The sequence below is a fragment of the Stenella coeruleoalba genome (genome assembly GCF_951394435.1).
Source record: "Stenella coeruleoalba genome assembly, chromosome: 13".
Lineage (NCBI taxonomy): Eukaryota > Metazoa > Chordata > Mammalia > Artiodactyla > Delphinidae > Stenella > Stenella coeruleoalba.
In genome coordinates, this window is record NC_137159.1 from 33,283,213 (window position 1) to 33,301,609 (window position 18,397).

The window sequence follows — 18,397 nt, forward strand, 5'->3', positions numbered from 1 at the left end:
CTTGAAGGCAAGGGAATAGCATAGTCAGGTTAGTATTTTAGAAAAATCATCACGAACAAGTATGAAAGGTGAATTTGAGTGAAGCAGAATTGAATTGGTTGTTAGAAGGCCAGTTGCAGTAATCCAGGCAAGACAAGCAAATCAGGATAGAACTCCTGGTGGAAACTGGGCTTTCTCCTTCTGATCACAGAACCTTCTCTTTGCACACTATGTGCTCTCTGCATTCTTAGTTGCTGTCTGTTTCTCCCACTGGCTTGTGAGAGGAGAGATTATGCTCAGCTTACTCTTAACAGTCTTGTAGAGAGCTGGACACAGAGAAGAATACACTCCATAGAGTTGCCTAACAAATAAATTATTGAATTAATCATTCTATCTCAGAGCCTATCCATTAATTGTTAAAATAATGAATAGGTATCATCCTAGTGAGAGCAGTGCTCATTTTAATGAGTTTGGAGCAATAAGTCATGTACTGTCACGTGCTTTTCAAATCTCCAGCTCTGTAGAAATCCAACATCTTGGTCAGTTTAATAAAAATATTAGATTTCTGTTGTTTTATCTCTTTCAAACTTTTTGGAAATATCTTTCCTTTTAGAGATTTTCTTATCCTGCATAAATTAAACCAGTAAGATAGTCTTATAATAAAATAGGAGACTAATATCTAGGGCTAGACTCACTTTTATTGAAGTGACAGTTTTCATAATGCCTTCTCCCTTTAAGCATTAAATCAATCAGTAAATAAATTTTAGTGTTTTATAAGAAGAAACTTCCAATGTTCACTATTATTCATGAATGGAATGACCTATCTACAAAAGAGAAAGTCCTCTGGCTCCAGTGCTGTTAAGATAGATCAGTTGGTCATTTTCTGGGATGGTACACAGGACAATTCTGCTCTGGGGAACACTGGATTAATTGAGCTTTATGATTGCTTCCAACTTGAAGATTCTGGAGTCTATTTATTGAAAATCTATTATTTGATGTATAAATTATTATATTTATTTTTTGCTGAATAAAAATTTCCATTGGTTTTAAGTGTTGGCCATATAACAGAAACATTTTCAAGAATCAATATTGTGAAAATGACTATACTACCAAAAGCAACCTACAGACTCAATGCAAACTCTATCAAATTACCAATGGCATTTTTCACAGAATTAGAACAAAAATTTTACAATTTGTATGGAAACACAAAAGACCCCGAATAGCCAAAGCAATCTTGAGAAAGAAAAATGGAGCTGGAGGAATCATGCTCCCCAACTTCAGACTATACTACAAAGCTATAGTAATCAAGACAATATGGTACTGGCACAAAAACAGAAATATAGATCACTGATACAGGATAGAAAGCTCAGAGATAAATCCACACACGTATGGTCACTTAATTTATGAAAAAGGAGGCAAGAACATACAATGGAGAAAAGACAGTCTCTTCAATAAGTGGTGCTGGGAAAACTGGACAACTACATGTAAAAGAATGAAATTAGAACACTCCCTAACACCATACACAAAAAATAAACTCAAAATGGATTAAAACCTAAATGTAAGACCAGGCACTATAAAACTCTTAGAGGAAAACACAGGAAGAACACTCTTTGACATAAATCACAGCAAGATCTTTTTTGACCCATCTCCTAGACTAATGGACATAAAAAATAAACAAATGGGACCTGATGAAACTTAAAAGCTTTTGCACAGAAAAGGAAACTATAAACAAGACGAAAAGACAACCCTCAGAATGGGAGAAAATATTTGTAAACAAAGAAACAGACAAAGGATTAATCTCCAAAATATATAAATAGCTCATGCAGCTCAATATTAAAAAATCAAACAACCCAATCAAAAAATGGGCCAAAGACCTAAGTAGACATTTCTCCAAAAAAGACATGCAGATGGCCAAGAGACACATGAAAAGCTGCTCAACATCATTAATTAGTAGACAAATGCAAATCAAAACTACAATGAGGTATCACCTCACACCCGTTAGAATGGGCATCATCAGAAAATCTACAAACAATAAATGCTGGAGAGGGTGTGGAGAAAAGGGAACCCTCTTGCACTTTTGGTGGGAATGTAAATTGATACAGCCACTATGGAGAACAGTATGGATGTTCCTTAAAAAACTAAAAATAGAATTACCGTATGACCCAGCAATCCCACTACTGGGCATATACCCAGAGAAAACCATAATTCAAAAAACCATGCACCCCAATGTTCATTGCAGCACTATTTACAATAGACATATCATGGAAGCAACTTAAATGCCTATCAACAGATGAATGGATAAAGAAGTTGTGGTACATATATACAATGGAATATTACTCAGCCATAAAAAGGAATGAAATTGGCTCATTTGTAGAAACGTGGATGGGCCTAGAGTCTGTCAGACAGAGTGAAGCAAATCAGAAAGAGAAAAACAAATATCGTATATTAACACATATATGTGGAATCTAGAAAAATGGTGCAGATGAACTGGTTTGCAAGGCAGAAATAGAGACACAGATAGAGAGAACAAAAGTATGGACACCAAGGGGGGCAAGCAGGGGTGGGGGGGTGGGATGAATTTGAAGACTGGGATTGACGTATATACAGTAATATGTATAAAATAGATAACTAGTAAGAACCTGCTGTACAAAATAATAAAATAAAATTCAAAAAAAAAAAAGAACACTCCCTAACACCATACACAAAAATAAACTCAAAGTGGATTAAAGACCTACATGTAAGACCAAATGCTATAAAACTCCTAGAGGAAAACAGGAAAAACACATTTTGACATAAATCACAGCAAGATCTTTTTGACCCATCTCCTAGATTAATGAAAATAAAAACAAAAATAAACAAATGTGACCTAATTAAACTTAAAAGCTTTTGCACAGCAAAGGAAACCACAAATAAGAAGAAAAGACAACTCTCAGAATGGGAGAAAATATTTCCAAATGAAGCAACAGACAAAGGATTAATCTCCAAAATATACAAACAGCTCATGCAGCTCAAAATAAAAAAATAAACAACCCAATCAAAAAGTGGGCAGAAGACCTAAATAGACATTTCTCTGAAGAAGACATACAGATGGCGAAGAGGCACCTGAAAGATGCTCGTCATCACTAATAACTAGAGAAATGCAAATCAAAACTACAGTGAGGTATCACCTCACTCCAGTCCGAATGGCCATCAACAAAAAATCTACAAACAATAATTGCTGGAGAGGGTCTGGAAAAAAGGGAGCCCTCTTGCACTGTTGGTGGGAATGTAAATTGATACAGCCACTATGGAGAACAGTATGGAGGTTCCTTAAAAAACTAGAAATAGAACTACCATATGCCCCAGCTATCCCACTACTGGGTATATACCCTGAGAAAACCATAATTCAAAAAGACACATAGATCCCAATATTCATTGTGGCACTATTTATAATAACCAGGACATGGAAACAACCTAAATGTCCAACGACAGATGAAAGGATAAAGAAGGTGTGGTACATATATACAATGGGATATTACTCAGCCATAAAAAGGAATGAAATTCGGTCATTTGTAGAGACATGGATGGACCTAGAGTCTGTCATACAGAGTGAATTAGTCAAAAAAGAGAAAAATAAATATTGTATATTAATGCATATATGTGAAATCTAGAAAAATGGTACAGATGAACCTAGTTCCAGGGCAGGAATAGAGACACAGATGTAGAGAACAGATATATGGACAGCAGGGGAAGGGGAGGGTGGGATGAATTGGGAGATCAGATTTGACATAAATACACTACCATGTGTAAAATAGATAGCTGGTGGGAGCCTGCTTTATAGCACAGGGAGCTCAGCTCAGTGCTCTGTGATGACCTAGATAGGTGGGATGGGGCAGGTGGGTGGGTGGGAGGGAGGTCTAAGAGGGAGGGGATATATGTGTACATAGAGCTGAGTCAGTTAGCTTTTCAGCAGAAATTAATACAACATTGCAAAGCAATTATACTCTAATAAAAAAAAATGTATCCAGTGAAAGACACATAAGGTATGTAACTCTACCAGGAAATGCAACGGCTCAATATATTAGTATTATTTTGATGGGATGCGCTGGGGAGACCAAGACATTGGTTTTTAAAGTCATGGAAACATTGCATTTTGGTTGAATCCCTAAGTAGGAAGGATAAACATTTCTTTCTCTTCGAGTGGTGTTTATGTTATTCACAAGAAACATGATTGATAACACATAAGTGGGAGGCAATAGTATATTTGTGTGAGACCCACACAAAGTAATCCCACATGGAGAAATATCCTATAACACAATCATTAAGGATGACTTGACCAAAGTGTTCCTTTTCCTCCAAGGAAAAATATGTCTTTTAATAACTGAATAATTCATCTATTTTGATTCTTCAGACTAGATTACGACCTGAAGTTACTGCAGTACTACAAGAAATCAAGTTTGATTTTGTAATATAGTCAAATGAATACTTTAGAGTGCCATGTCTGAGATCAATAAGGAAGTGGTAACTACATTTACTGCCATATGATGATATTGATGTAAAAACATAACAGTCAAAATTATAAAATCAATTTCATAATTTAATCAGAAATGTTTATTGATACTGTTAAAGTCGAATTCAATAGCTTCTGGTATGTAGTTAATTTCCTACCTGTCAGAAAAATGTATTGAAATGTTCTTTCTTAAAAATGATTGGAGTTAATTCAGTAGAGAAAACAGCAAAGTTTCATGATAATAGATAGATATTTCTTCTCTCTCCAATCCTTGGTGGTGAATGCTGGAAGTTTTCTGTTTGGTTCTTTTAAATATGACACAACAAGGAAATATCCACCAGCCACCCAAGTGATTGGCATTGTCGTCCCCTAAAATGTAACCAATTGCCTTCTTGGGATGAAGACAGAGTTTTAACTTTACTGCAAAACTGAAGAAATGAATAAGCAACATGTGTATAAAGATGTGAGAGGAGTGTAAAGGCTCAATAGCCCCTTGTAAAATAACATCTAGTTAAAAAATTAAATAAGAAAGAGAAAGTTCTAGAGACTGGGATTCTTTGATGCTTTTACTTTGTCGCTAGCTACCAGTTTTGATCTTTATTCACTTTAAGTTGGAGGTATCTTAATTGAAGCAAAAGACACTTAAAAGAATGTCTGTAAGTGTGACTTGTATGTTTGAAATAAAACTCTTATGGATTGTGAGAACCCGTCCAACTCATCCAATTAAATGAGATAAAGACCAAGCTCTGAAGGTTTAGCAGTTCATTCAGATGTATGAAACATCTGTATGTCATGACCAATAACAATTCTGACAGCCTCATGATTCTTTAGAAGTTATCATTTTCTTGTTTAAAACCTAATGATGGTTCCCTATTGTGTGGGGAATGAAGTCAAGTTTTCTTATATGGGCATTCGAGAGTTTTCACTCTTTGCCCATACTGTTTTCTGCTCATCCTCTCCCTCTCCTTCACTCATTCCACTTTGGTCAAACTTGCCTTTAAACTCTTCTTCAAATGGCCCATGCCTTCTCCTTTGTCCGTGATTGTTGCCAACACTATTGTCTGCTTAGCACTCAAAAAAATTGATTCATGTCCTATTTCACCCTGTACTTGCATTTTCTCTTTGGTGTTGCTTCACCAGTTCGACGATAAGCTCTTGGAGGTTGGTACTGGGTCCCACATCCTCCAGAACATTAAGCAAATGCACACGGAGTGGTTGCTCAGAGCGTTTGGTCAACTGAATGTTCTGTGAAATTGTTAAGATTAGAGTTCCCAGAGGCAGAATTTTGGAATGCAGCCAAATTCACGCTTTGGGTATGCTTCAATTCATTGCAATGAATCAGAATGGAATAGTATTCTTTTTTTTTTTCTTTTTGGCTGTGTTGTGTCTTCTTTGCTGCGCGCGGGCTTTCTCTAGTTGTGGTGAGCAGGGGCTATTCTTCGTTGCGGTGCACAGGCCTCATTGCTGTGGCTTCTCTTGTTGCGGAGCACGGGCTCTAGGCACGCGGGCTTCAGTAGTTGCAGCACGTGGGCTCAGTAGTTGTGGCTTGCGGGCTCTAGAGCGCAGGCTCAGTAGTTGTGGCACACGGGCTTAGTTGCTCCACGGCATGTGGGATCTTCCCGGATGAGGGCTCAAAGCCATGTCCCCTGCATTGACAGGTGGATTCCTAACCACTGTGCCACCAGGGAAGCCCCAGCATTCTTAATTAAAATAAAAATTTCTGCACCAGGTGGAACTGCAGGTCTCATTGTACAAAGGAGAGAATGAAGGCTCAAAAAGTTCACAAAGGTGTTTAGCATCAGAGTCACCATCAGACCCCAGGTCTCCTGATTCCCATTCACTCCTCTTTTTGCTATACCATGAGCCTCCTGAGGAGCTAATTCTAATTATCCACGGATGGTAAGAAAGGAGAGACAGGTTGCTTTAAAAATAAACAAAATCCTTTGAAGATGAGGTGATGCTCCAGAAACTTTAAGAATTGATCACAGAAGATACCAAAAGTTTGCTTGGGTTCCTAATTTTGCTAATTTTTGACTTTGGTGTATAAAACATTATTACTGAAACGAATAAAACCAGTGGTTCGGTGAAGAACATAGCTAGACTACGTGAAAAAATATACTGTATTTTGAAACAGAATTCATTGGATCTGTGTTCTAACTCTAGGCTTGCATGGGATCTGCCTTTAGGATTTTCCCCCTTTTTCTCTAATTGGGTTGCTCTTGACCTCCTTGGGCCAACTCCTGCTTCCCGGAAGTTGGACTAAGGAGGGATTCCCACTCTCATTTATCCAGGAAATGTCAACTAAGACTATGCCTACACAAAAAGAAAAGTGTATATTCATGTATGAACAAATTAATACATAAGGAAATATATGGGTACTTTAATGCGAGTATGAGTCTGTCTATAAAACTTATATGTTCCAGCAAAACTAACTGTAAGGCAAAACCTTTTTTCCTATTAACTCTCATATAAGTTTCTAGGGGGGATAAACACCCAATCATTTGCGTTAAGATGATCAAAGCAGGATATACAGGGCTATTGATATACACATGTAATAAGATATAAAGAAGACTATATAAGATATAAAGAACACTATAGTACTTTTATGACATAAAATCCATCATTCATTACATGCTTATTATATGTTGGCCCTATACACGCTTTACACATCTCATTTAATCATTGCAATAACCTCACAATATCTATATTACGATCTGCACTTAAAGAAGCTTCAGAGCACAGTCTTTTAAGTCAGAGGTACCTGGGTTCAACCCCAGCTTCCTCCCTTAATCAGCAGTGAGATCTTAAGCAAGTTCCTTAACTCTGCTAAACCTCAGTTTTTTCAACTATAAAAATGAAAGAATCATAACACATACATCATGGGATTATGATAAGTATTAAAATAGAGAATGATAACAGAGCCCCAAGTACATTGTAGTTCTCAATAACCTAACGAATTTTGCTTATTATTACTACAGATGAGGAAACTGAGTCTTAAAGAAGTGAAATCACTTGTCCAAGGCCACACAGCAAGTAACTGGAAGAACTGAAATTTAAACGCAGGTCTCTCCCAGTTTCGTGTCTGGGGGAATATTGTGGGGTCCCATGAAAGAAGCAGGGAATGGAGTGGGCCAAGGCAGAGTAAATGAGAATAGAAAAGAAAGAATATACGTGTGTGAAGCATATTATGAAGCAAAAGATGATTGACAAGCTGTACCAGAGAGGGAGAATGGTCATGCATGACGTCAAGGCTTTATACCTGGACAGACTAATGGAAAAAGGAGGAAGCTTCTGGTGCTCTTGGACTGGAGCTTAGGAGCCCAGACCTGCTGCTGCCCAAACTGCCGACGGAATGCTGCCTCGGGGTAACCAGAACCATGGTCAGGGCTGCCCACTCTGGGGCTCTAGTGGCTGTAGTTCCTCTGCGCCTGCTGTCACCATACCATCAGAAATTCCTAGCGACTGCTGTGCTGTTGAAATAAGAAGCAGAGGAAAAAAAACCAAACCACTGCTTCTGTCTTTCCTCCCACTTTCTAATCTTCGAACAGTTCCTCCAACTGACAGAACATGAATAAGAAGTCAGCTGGCAAGGAATCTGGGAAATGTAGTTTGCAGGCTTCCAGCCCCAGCAATACCCAGCAGAGTGTAGAAGGGAAGGCTGTGGGCCTGAGAAACAAAAGATAAATAACCAACATGGGGGGAATCATTATAAGAGTTAGGAGCTTCAGGAGGAAGAAATGGTTTTAGAGAAAATAAGTTGTTTCGGTATAGATAACTTATATCACAGAGAAAGGTAAATGCTTCTGCTCTTAGAAATGCATTAAAAATAGGTTACGGGCTTCCCTGGTGGCACAGTGGTTGAGAGTCCGCCTGCCGATGCAGGGGACACGGGTTCGAGCCCCGGTCTGGGAAGATCCCACATGCCGTGGAGCGGCTGCGCCCGTGAGCCATGGCCGCTGAGCCTGTGCGTCCGGAACCTGTGCTCTGCGACGGGAGAGGCCACAACAGTGAGAGGCCCGTGTACCGTAAAAAAAAAAAAAAAAAAAAAAAAAAAAAAAGGTTACATTGTTTGTTGGAACAGACCTGTAAACGTTAATTAAATTCCATTACCTATGATCATGTTTTAGCTTTAAAAGGAAAACTAATTAAAGTAAAGTATAATAAATATAACAACTGGGTAATGTGTATATATCAGCCTCTCCATATTTCTCTTATCAGGTGCTACATAACAGACTTACATTTTCACTCATCTACGGGCCTCTAATAATTGAGAAGAAGTCACTCAAGTGAGGAAGATCTGTAGGTGCATGAACTGTAAGTTGGTTCCATTTTCTTTTTATAACACACATATAGTATCTCTAGGGATTGAACACTGATGCTTTGGCATGAAAAGTTCTCAAGCTACTAGACTTTATCTAAACTTGGTGGTAAAGCCCTTGACTTTTTCCCTTGTACCCTAGAAGAAAATATGGAAGAATTATTGATCACTTTCTGAGTATTTCTTTTCCCTTAGGTCCATTGCTTGTCACAATACTTACTTTCCTCCCCCCACCCTCCCTTTTTTTTTTCTTTGTTCAGTTAAAGCAGAAAGCACATGTATCATGAGACTCTTAGACAATTTTGTAAGAAGATTAGGGATGCTTTTTGGCAATTTTCTACATTGCAACTCTCCCTTCATCTGTAAACATGAAGTCTGTACCATCAAGCTCAGAACTTACGGCTGAAGAAGGTATCTTTTAAAAAATAATTTGCCTATAACATTAAAATTTTTTTTAAATGGAAGGATATATTTTCATCCTATGACCATTTTCATTCTATGACCAAAAATTTTAGTGACCCTCCCTTCTTTAATTTTCATCATCTTCCTTGGTAACTAGGGGACAAAACAGCTAACAGCATATGAACTTTTCACCCTTGTATCAATTGTCTAGTTCTTTGCGTATTTGAAAACATAGATCAAGTTCTTAACTTTCTTTGAAGCTCTTCCTGACTGTACCAATTTATAGCAATCTCAACAGCTTTCGGAAAGTGGCTTTACAAAGACATCCAGGCTTCACATCATGTTAGTTAGGATTGGACTAAGGAGGGATTCCCACTCTCATTTATCCAGGAAAGTATTGGATAAATGAGGTGATGATGAGCGGGCCCACTAAAATGGTTACATTTATCCCTCGTCAGCTCCCCATCTATGAAGATGTGTCCTCCTAATCTCTGCTATAGCCCTTGCTTCTTTGATTCATAGCCTGGTTTCTACTGCTCCAGATTCTCCATGCCCAGTTCCACGAACTGCTGCCAATAGCTAGATGAACTGCCTCCACGGTGGCTAGGGCAGATCCTAGCAATACTTACCAATGTGTGTGTTTCCCCTCCTCTTTCTGGAACATTCCCCAAGCCCACTGAATCTAGGTCAAGCTGTGGGACTGATTCTGGTCAATGGGGTGTGAAGAGACTCCACCTCTTAAATCTCCATGAGATTCTTGGCTTTCTTGCTTTCCTCTTCCCTTGTGCAGTTGCAGAGGATTTAATGGGGCTCCAGTCAGAACCACTTACTAGGTACAACCTGAATCGCTGAGTCTTGCCTGGAGCAGAGCTGGCTGACCTATACCAGGAGAAAATTAATTGCTGTTGGGTAAAGTGGCTGACAGGTATCATCATCACCACCACCACCACCACCACCATCGTCATCATCATCGTCATCACCATCATCAGCCTCATGTGCCTCTCTAATGAATACATACATCCTAAGAAAACCATTTGACAAATCTCTAATGAATACATATATCTTGAAGAAAACCATCTGACAAATTTAACACCCTAGTCTTAAAGAGATTAAGTAGTTTGCTCAAAGCCCCAGAGTTGGTAAGTAGCCAACCCAAGTCTGCATTATCAGATTTAAGTTAATTTAACCTCACAGCTGACCATTAACCTATAACCTGATTGCCACCATAGCTCTGGCATCAGGATGCCTGGAGATGTTTTAGGTCAGTTAGAAAGGTCTACCAGTTGCCCACTGGCAGACTGAAGAGCAATACGAGATGAAATGTAACTGACGGGTATCAGGCCGAGGAGGAGGAAGCTGTGTGGAACCTCTGGCCATTCATTCAGCCTGAGTGTATCATTTTGCACCTCTAATGACCCCCACTGAAGGGTATCAACCACATCTTTACCACTTCCACCTTCACCCAGCCTAATAAGACCAAGCCCTGCCTCTCATGCAGCCACAAAACCCAAAATGGGGAATTCAAAGATTTGTTGCAAAAGGTCAGGGCTAGTTTTTCAACTTGATGCACTAGATGAGGTTAAGAAGAGAGGTCAAGCGATCCAACCTCCTACTTCAAGAAGACTCACATTGGGTCTGAGTTTTCCACTGGATAAGTTTAGAAAGCCCTGTCATTTTTCCTGTGAGATGAAAGAAACACCAAGAAGAGGCAATGTACATTTTTCCTTTGTTCTTTATGGCTTATCTAAGCATCTGTTTTAAAAGGGTATATGAGAGCAAGCAAAAAAAAAAAAAAAAGGCCATATTTTAGACTGTAGCTCATTGGTATTAGATTGATCACTTTTGATCCACCAGGGCTTCAGCTCCTAACTCTGGATTTCTACTTTCCATTCCTGCTTCGGGCCCCTTGGTTTTAGCCTTTGCTTCAAGGTCTGCTTTGGATTCTTTAGATTTCAGCTTTACACCCAACTCTTTGCTCAACCTCTGATTTTTGGAAGTTCCTTCGTCTATAGTGGCTCAGTGGTATTGCCCACCAATCCCTACTTCACCCCCCAGAAAATTGCAGAGACTTTTTTTTAATCAGGGAATGAGAATGAAGACAACAGAGCACTAGTGAACATAAGATCCTGTGGCCTTAAAACAGGTTCAAATTTCAGTTCTTTCTTATCTGCCAGAACCTATATCATTTGTCACAGACTTAGAGCAAATGACTCTTGTCTTCAGATTCCATCAGCAATATGCATCGGGGGCTCAGCCAGAGGCTAGTGCCTTTATCCTGACGCTCCAAATGGGGCTCACTCTTTCCTGATGGTGATATTCGAAACTTGATGGGACACCAGATGTTCCAGCAGCCTTTCCTTAATGTGAAGCTTCTCTGATCAGAAAGCTGAGTGGCTATATTTGCATATGAAACTGTTTTCTATGGCAGTGCTGGGAATATTAAGTGGTGATACTCCGTGGAGCTATGGAGACCTGAGTCCTTAGCAGTGATTTAGGAAGACCCGTTGCAGATGACTACAGTGAAATTGGTAAGCTGTGCAACTGATGGCCTTGATGGGGTCCTGAGGAGTGTCTCTCGAGTCAGCTAGAACTTATGGCCTTGAATTATTCTCAGTGCTTCCAGGATGGATTAAAAGATGATAAAGACCCTCCCCTAAAGGAACTTACAGTCTAGTTGTGTAGGTAAGACATACACACAGGAACATTACAAGGTGACATATGTGAGCGAGGTGAAAGTGTGGGACAGAATGTTTATGGAAGCACTGAAGGGATTGAAGGTGAAGCCGGGGTCATTCTGCTTGTCTTTTTTTCCATGGACTTAAAAATCTCCCGATAAAGTAAAAAAAGAGGCATCCGTATCTGACTACTCTTTGTTGTTTATTTCTAAATTCCAGATGACTTAGTCATGATTTTCAAAGCTGACAATAAACGAAATGTGATTGCTTTGAATATGCAGAGGTGAAAAATGAGCTATGCCTTCTTTATTAGGGATTTAGAATGTACTTTTATAATATAAATCCTGTCCTGTGCCTATTCCACCTGAGACTTTTGGACAGTCGCTAAACCTTAGTGCTTGAAGGCATCAATTGTCACCACTTGTTTTATCTTCCTACTTTTATTCACCTGCATATACGTTAGCATTTACAGTCTAGTTAGAGGTCTTCATTTTTGTGGAAGAATCTAAAGTGGTTAACAGGTTTATGCAGACTCAATTTTTATGGTCAGTGTGATTGGATGGACAAGTATCAGGCAACCTGAAAACTTTAGCTCTAATGAATGTAATTTTGGCTGTATGTAATTCTACTATAATCTTGGAATTTGTTTTTCAGGCTCCAGGCATGAATGCTATAGAAAAACACAAGGACTGCACGGATCAAAAGCCAGATACAGACATAGAAATGAGGTACAGTGCAATAACACTGCTCAGGTTCTGAAACAATGAGGAATTCTTTTGAGGGATTTTGGACAATGTGGAGAAACAGTTACCAAAGCCGCAGGAATGCCAGGCCTTAAGCCCAGGCTACAGAATCTGAGTTTAAAGAGATGATGATGGATTACCCAATTCTTCCCTAAGACCCTTCTCAGAATCCCATGGTGAATGAAGCCCTGGTCAACACGTTTTTCACAAGGTTGCGGTAGTAACTGAGAACGAGCAAGGATAGGGAATAAAGTTGAAACTAGAACGAAAGGGAATGAACTATGAAGATGGGCTCAGTCCCTTAATCTTTTAAAGATATTTTCCAGGTGGAGGGACTGAGCTGTGTAACATTTCCAAACATGTAGATAAATCTCCTCATCTATCATGATGTCACCAACGACCCTGAAAATCTGCAATCCACGGTTCATCGTGAAAACATTTCATGGATGCTTTATTATTTCTCATGAAAAAGGGTAAACTCAGGTTTTTGGAATTTGGAGTTTGCTCATTACGGGCTCAGGCTGAAGTGCAAGTGTGTTTGAATTCAACCTTCAGCATGAGGATGTTTGAGTATAAAGCTACAAGGTCTTTTATTAAATTTAAAATCGTGGGTTACGTGTTGAATGGCCTGCATTCCATCCCATTGTTTAAATTCATCAAATAGTCACTCTGGAATTATTTCTAACAATTGGGATGACTTCATTTGTGTTTGTTTTCCTTTTCTATTAATCCATGACAAACTGTGAAATTTGCCATTTTTACCATAACCAGGCCATGAAATTTGTCATCTCTCTCTGTAATTTACACGGAGCCTTGGCTGTAGATACATTTCAGGCAGGATGATTACTTTCCATCTGATGCAGAGGACAGAACAAAGGAGGGATACACACAGAATAGAACACAAACAAATTCAGAGCAGACATCAGGAAGGGCTTTCTTCCCCTTTTTTTCTTGAATGCTGTAAAGTCCTCTAAAATGTGCCGTCTGCCTCCCAGAGGAAAAAAAGTTGATGGGACAAACTAAGGCACTCGAGTCAAATCCAAGAAACAATACAGTGGCACTCTGGGGAGAGGGGAGAACTTAAAAGATGAGATGTCTTGACAAACTGGAATGAGTCGGAGGGATGTGGGGTGAAATCATATGAGTAATATGGTCGGGAGGCATCTGGAAGTGGAGTTTCAGAGGCATACCACCATAACAGTATGAGAGTTTTAAAGCTTGTTCACAAGCAATTGTTCCTGGGATGGTGAATTTTCCCTTCTCTCTCTTTTTTTTTTTTTTTTTGCTGTACGCGGGCCTCTCACTGTTGTGGCCTCTCCCGTTGCAGAGCACAGGCTCCAGACGCGCAGGCTCAGCGTCCATGGCTCACGGGCCCACCCGCTCCGCGGCATGTGGAATCTTCCCTGACCGGGGCACAGACCCGTGTCCCCTGCATGGGCAGGTAGACTCTCAACCACTGTGTCACCAGGGAAGCCCCCTCCCCTTCTCTTTACTCCCTCATCTCCAAAATTGAACATAAATTAGTTTTGTCCATGTCAGGTGAATGAAAAGTCCACTGAACCATTTGAGTTGAAAATTAGATTGGACATTTTGCAAGGAAGTTCTCATATCTGTTCCTAATGATCTTCTTCTTGGTTGGGAGAAGGAAGGAAAGAAAAGAGTTTTCACTGTCCGTTTGCCTGACGTGCGAAATACAGCATCTTCCTGGAACTGTTGACTTCAGCAAGCTAGGTTGTGGCAGCGGCTAACCGACCACTGAATGGAAGGTCGCTCGGCCAAGTAGATGTCCTGCTTCTCCACTGTAGATATCACTTTGGTGTTGTGAGGTTCCTCTGAAGGAGGAGCATTATGGCTCTGTTTGACGGTGGCTATGAGGCTAGAAATGAAGGGGATGAGAAGGAGACCTCTAAGCACTATCTCATTCCCCTTTGTTCCCATCTCTTCCTGACCTGAGGGAGTGAGAGAGCAGGTGGGTACCACATAATCACATGAGCCCTAGGAGACTGAAGGTTACTTAAAAAGACACATGTGGTTACTTAAAAAGACACTTTTTTTTTTTTTTTTTTTACCAAATTGCATTCCAGAATAGATATACCAATTTACATTAATAACAGACTGTCCACCTCACTTCACCAGCACTGAACATCCTCATTTAAAAAAAGAACTCTTGGGCTTCTCTGGTGGCGCAGTGGTTGAGAGTCCGCCTGCCGATGCAGGGGACATGGGTTCGTGCCCCGGTCCGGGAAGATCCCACATGCCGCGGAGCAGCTGGGCCCGTGAGCCATGGCCGCTGAGCCTGCGCGTCCGGAGCCTGTGCTCCGCAACGGGAGAGGCCACAACAGTGAGAGGCCCGCGTACCGCAAAAAAAAAACAACAAAAAATACAAAACTCTTACTTTGATAATTTTAAAATAAAAAACAAAATGGTCTGCTATCTTACATTTCACTTTTGTGACTACCAGGGAAACTGAACGTTTTATATTTCCTTTATTGTAAATCACCCCCTATCCCTTTATCTCTCCTGGTGTGGCAGCCATGAGAAGGTGCCTCCCAGGCCTCTCACTTTGAAACCTGTGGCCTTACTTACGCTGAGGCCACGCCTCCTGGGCTGCATCCTGCCAATGACCGCGTATGGAGTGTGGTGAGGATACTGAGGCAGACCCATTCCTAGGAGATGCAGAACGCCTTTGTTGACTGGCTCTGACTCCCCTATGACTTCCTGACCCCTTCTTAGACTAGAAGGCAGTCTACACCCTCTCTCTCCATCTCTGATGCCCTCCCCGCCTCCAGCCTGCTGGGCTCCCTCCTGATTTCCTTCCACACAGGCTGTTCCTTTAATGTTATGGGTTAAATTGTGTTCCACCCAAGTTCGTATTTTGAAGTCTTACCCCCCCCAATACTTCAGAAGCTGACTTTATTCAGAAATAGGGTTGTTGCAGATGTAGCTACTTAAGATGAGTTCACCCTGAAATATGATGGGCCCCTAATCCAAAATGACTGGTCTCCTTCTACAAAGAGCACCATGTGAAGATACAGACACTTACAGAGGGAAGATGAAATGAGGACATGAGGAGAAAACCATCTACGAGCCTAGGAACCCCTGAGACCACCAGAAATTAGGGGAAAAGTATGGAACAGACTTTCCCTCTCAGCCCTCAGAATCAACCCTGATGACCCCTGGGTATCCAGCTTCTAGTCTCCAGATCTGTGAGCAAATAAATTGCTGGTGTTTAAGCCACCTAGTTTATAGTATTTTGTATGGCAGCCTCAGGTAACTAATACACCTGATAAAATCCTCCCATTTTTAATCCTGTCTTATTGTCTGCTTCTTGGACACCTGAACTAAGATAAGCTTTATATGAGCTTTTAATATATTGAATATTAAACCTCTGTCAAAACTTTTATGTGTTTAAATACTCAACCTTCTCAGGGGGTCTTCCTTCGCGGTATGAGGGCCTCTCACTTTTGTGGCCTCTCCCGTTGCAGAGCACAGGCTCCGGACGCGCTGGCTCAGCGGCCATGGCTCACGGGGTCCAGCTGCTCCGCGGCATGTGGGATCTTCCCGGACCAGGGCACGAACCCGTGTCCCCTGGATCGGCAGGCAGACTCTCAACCACTGCACCACCAGGGAAGTCCCATTCTTCCTTCCTTCATTTCCTTCCTTCTCTCTTGCTTTCAAGTCTTTCCCTGCTGGGGAGATGATAGATAGTCACCCATTTGGTTTTTTGCTGATTGTTAAAGTCTGGCCTTTACATTTAACCCTTGAGTATATTAAGAACTTTGTGTGTGTGTGTGTGTGTGTGTGTGTGTGTGTGTGTGTGTAGTGAAATATGAACTCTATGGTATTGCACCCAGTCTTTTTTCTTTTCTCCTTCAAAATATATTTAGCTATTCTTACATATGTATTCTTCCATATGAACTTTTGCAACAGTTTTCAAGCAAGCTAAAAGAGAGAAAAATGCCGTTGATGCTTTTATTGCATATGCTTTAAACAAACAACTCAATTTGTCAATAATTAATATGATTACAACATTTAGTTTTGCCATCTGAGAACATTGTCTCCAATTATTCAATAATTAGTTTATATTTTTCAGGAACCATTTGCCATTTTCTTTACATAGGTTTCTTGCACGACTTACTAACTTGAAAGTATTTTACGGAGTTTGCTTTTATAAAGGTCACATTTGTCATGATATTTTCTAACTAGTATGAAGAAAAGTTATTTATTTCTACATGATCATATCATATTCAACCACTTTTACTAAAATTTGTCATTAATTCCAATTTTGGAGACTTAGCACATTTTTTAGACTATCCTCCGTGGTGGTAAATCTTTTAGAAACAGGCTGTGAGAGCTGGAAGATTCTCAAGGTCATCTTACCCTCTCATTTTGTAGATGATCCATTAGGGGGCCCCAGCAACAAGCGCCAAACATTATGAAATGAAGGCCTTGGAAAGGCCCCACCCCATCTTCCTGGAGGTTCTTAAACTAAAGATCAGACAGTTCAACATACAGAAGTGATTTAACATTTGTGAATAATTATAGTGATAAAATAACAGTAACCAGTTATCAAGGTCCAGGCACTGTGCTAGGTGCTTTACATGGAACAACTCATTTTATTCTTACGACAATCATTTGAAATACAGTTTTTCAAGATTATTGGCAGATGTGTTTAGCTGGAATGTCTGTCCTCTTCATACTCTGGCTGCCCCTCTATCCAGCTCTTCTTAGAGGCAGAAGGATATTAGCAAGTGACTTCTTAGGCTTCTGTGTCAGCCTTAGTTACTATGAGTCTTAGTCTATTATTAAAAATTGAAAGAGTTGAGCCAGGCTTTTTATGGCCAAGAACAGGTTTCTCATCAGCACCCCTACACAAAAAAACAAAATACAGTAATAAAAAGTGTTAACAACTATTTAAAAGTTTTCATTGGCTAGATAAGCATGCCAAGTTAAGAAGAAGTTGAATTTTTAAGTATATTTTGATCCTATGCTATGTACCCTATTAGAGGCTTTTTAAAAATACCATGATGGCTTCTAACCAGAAAGAGTTTACATCTAGAGTGATGAAAGCCATGGGATGGAAGGGACTTGAATATTATCTGGTCCTGCTCCTAACTGATGCTCCCCTGATGAATGCTTGGCTGGTCTCTTCTAGAACAGCTTTCTAATTGAGAGAGTCCCTTCTGAGGTCTGTCTCCTGGCGTCTTCTACCCACTTCTACTCAAGTGCCTTTTGTAGTCCCAAAGGGTAAGTTACATTTTTTAAATATTTGAAGACAACCACCACGTGCTGCGTTCCTCTTTCTCAGTGAAATCTCTTTTCTTCTGTGGTCCCCACTTCCCTGAAGCGTTTGTCATGTGAGCCCCTTTTCCTTCCTGGACTCTGTTCTCTGAACGTGGGTCTCTTTGTCAATGTCCCTCTTAAAACGTAGGGTCTAACATTGAACAGGGTTGTTCAATGTTAGATGTGGTACAGACAGTTCACAGTAGATGGGATGTATGGTGTCCTTTGAACTGGATGTTACACTTCTATCAATAGAGTCAAAAGTCCCATTAGTGGTTTTTTGGGGGTTTTTTTAGCAATGCCATTACATAGTTATTAATCTCATTTCCCATGTAACTTTTGATTCTCTACCCTACTCCCAATTCTGTTCCTCCACCAGTATTTCTCATCTTAGTAAGTATCCCCATGATTTACTCAATTGCTCCAGCCAACACCTGGTTATCATATTTGAGTCCTCAGGGCAACACACTGGTATGTCCCATCTGCGTTTCCTTCCAGGGATATCGCC

The 18,397-nt window shown here is 40.2% G+C and overlaps 1 long non-coding RNA gene across 1 annotated transcript; it reads left to right on the forward strand.

Moving 5' to 3' along the window:
- Nucleotides 1–8,685: 8,685 nt before the first annotated feature.
- Nucleotides 8,686–10,850, forward strand: LOC307196205. Its single transcript, XR_013831070.1, has 3 exons — nucleotides 8,686–8,782; nucleotides 9,047–9,197; nucleotides 9,979–10,850. It is a non-coding gene; the product is annotated as an uncharacterized lncRNA (long non-coding RNA).
- Nucleotides 10,851–18,397: the final 7,547 nt, after the last annotated feature.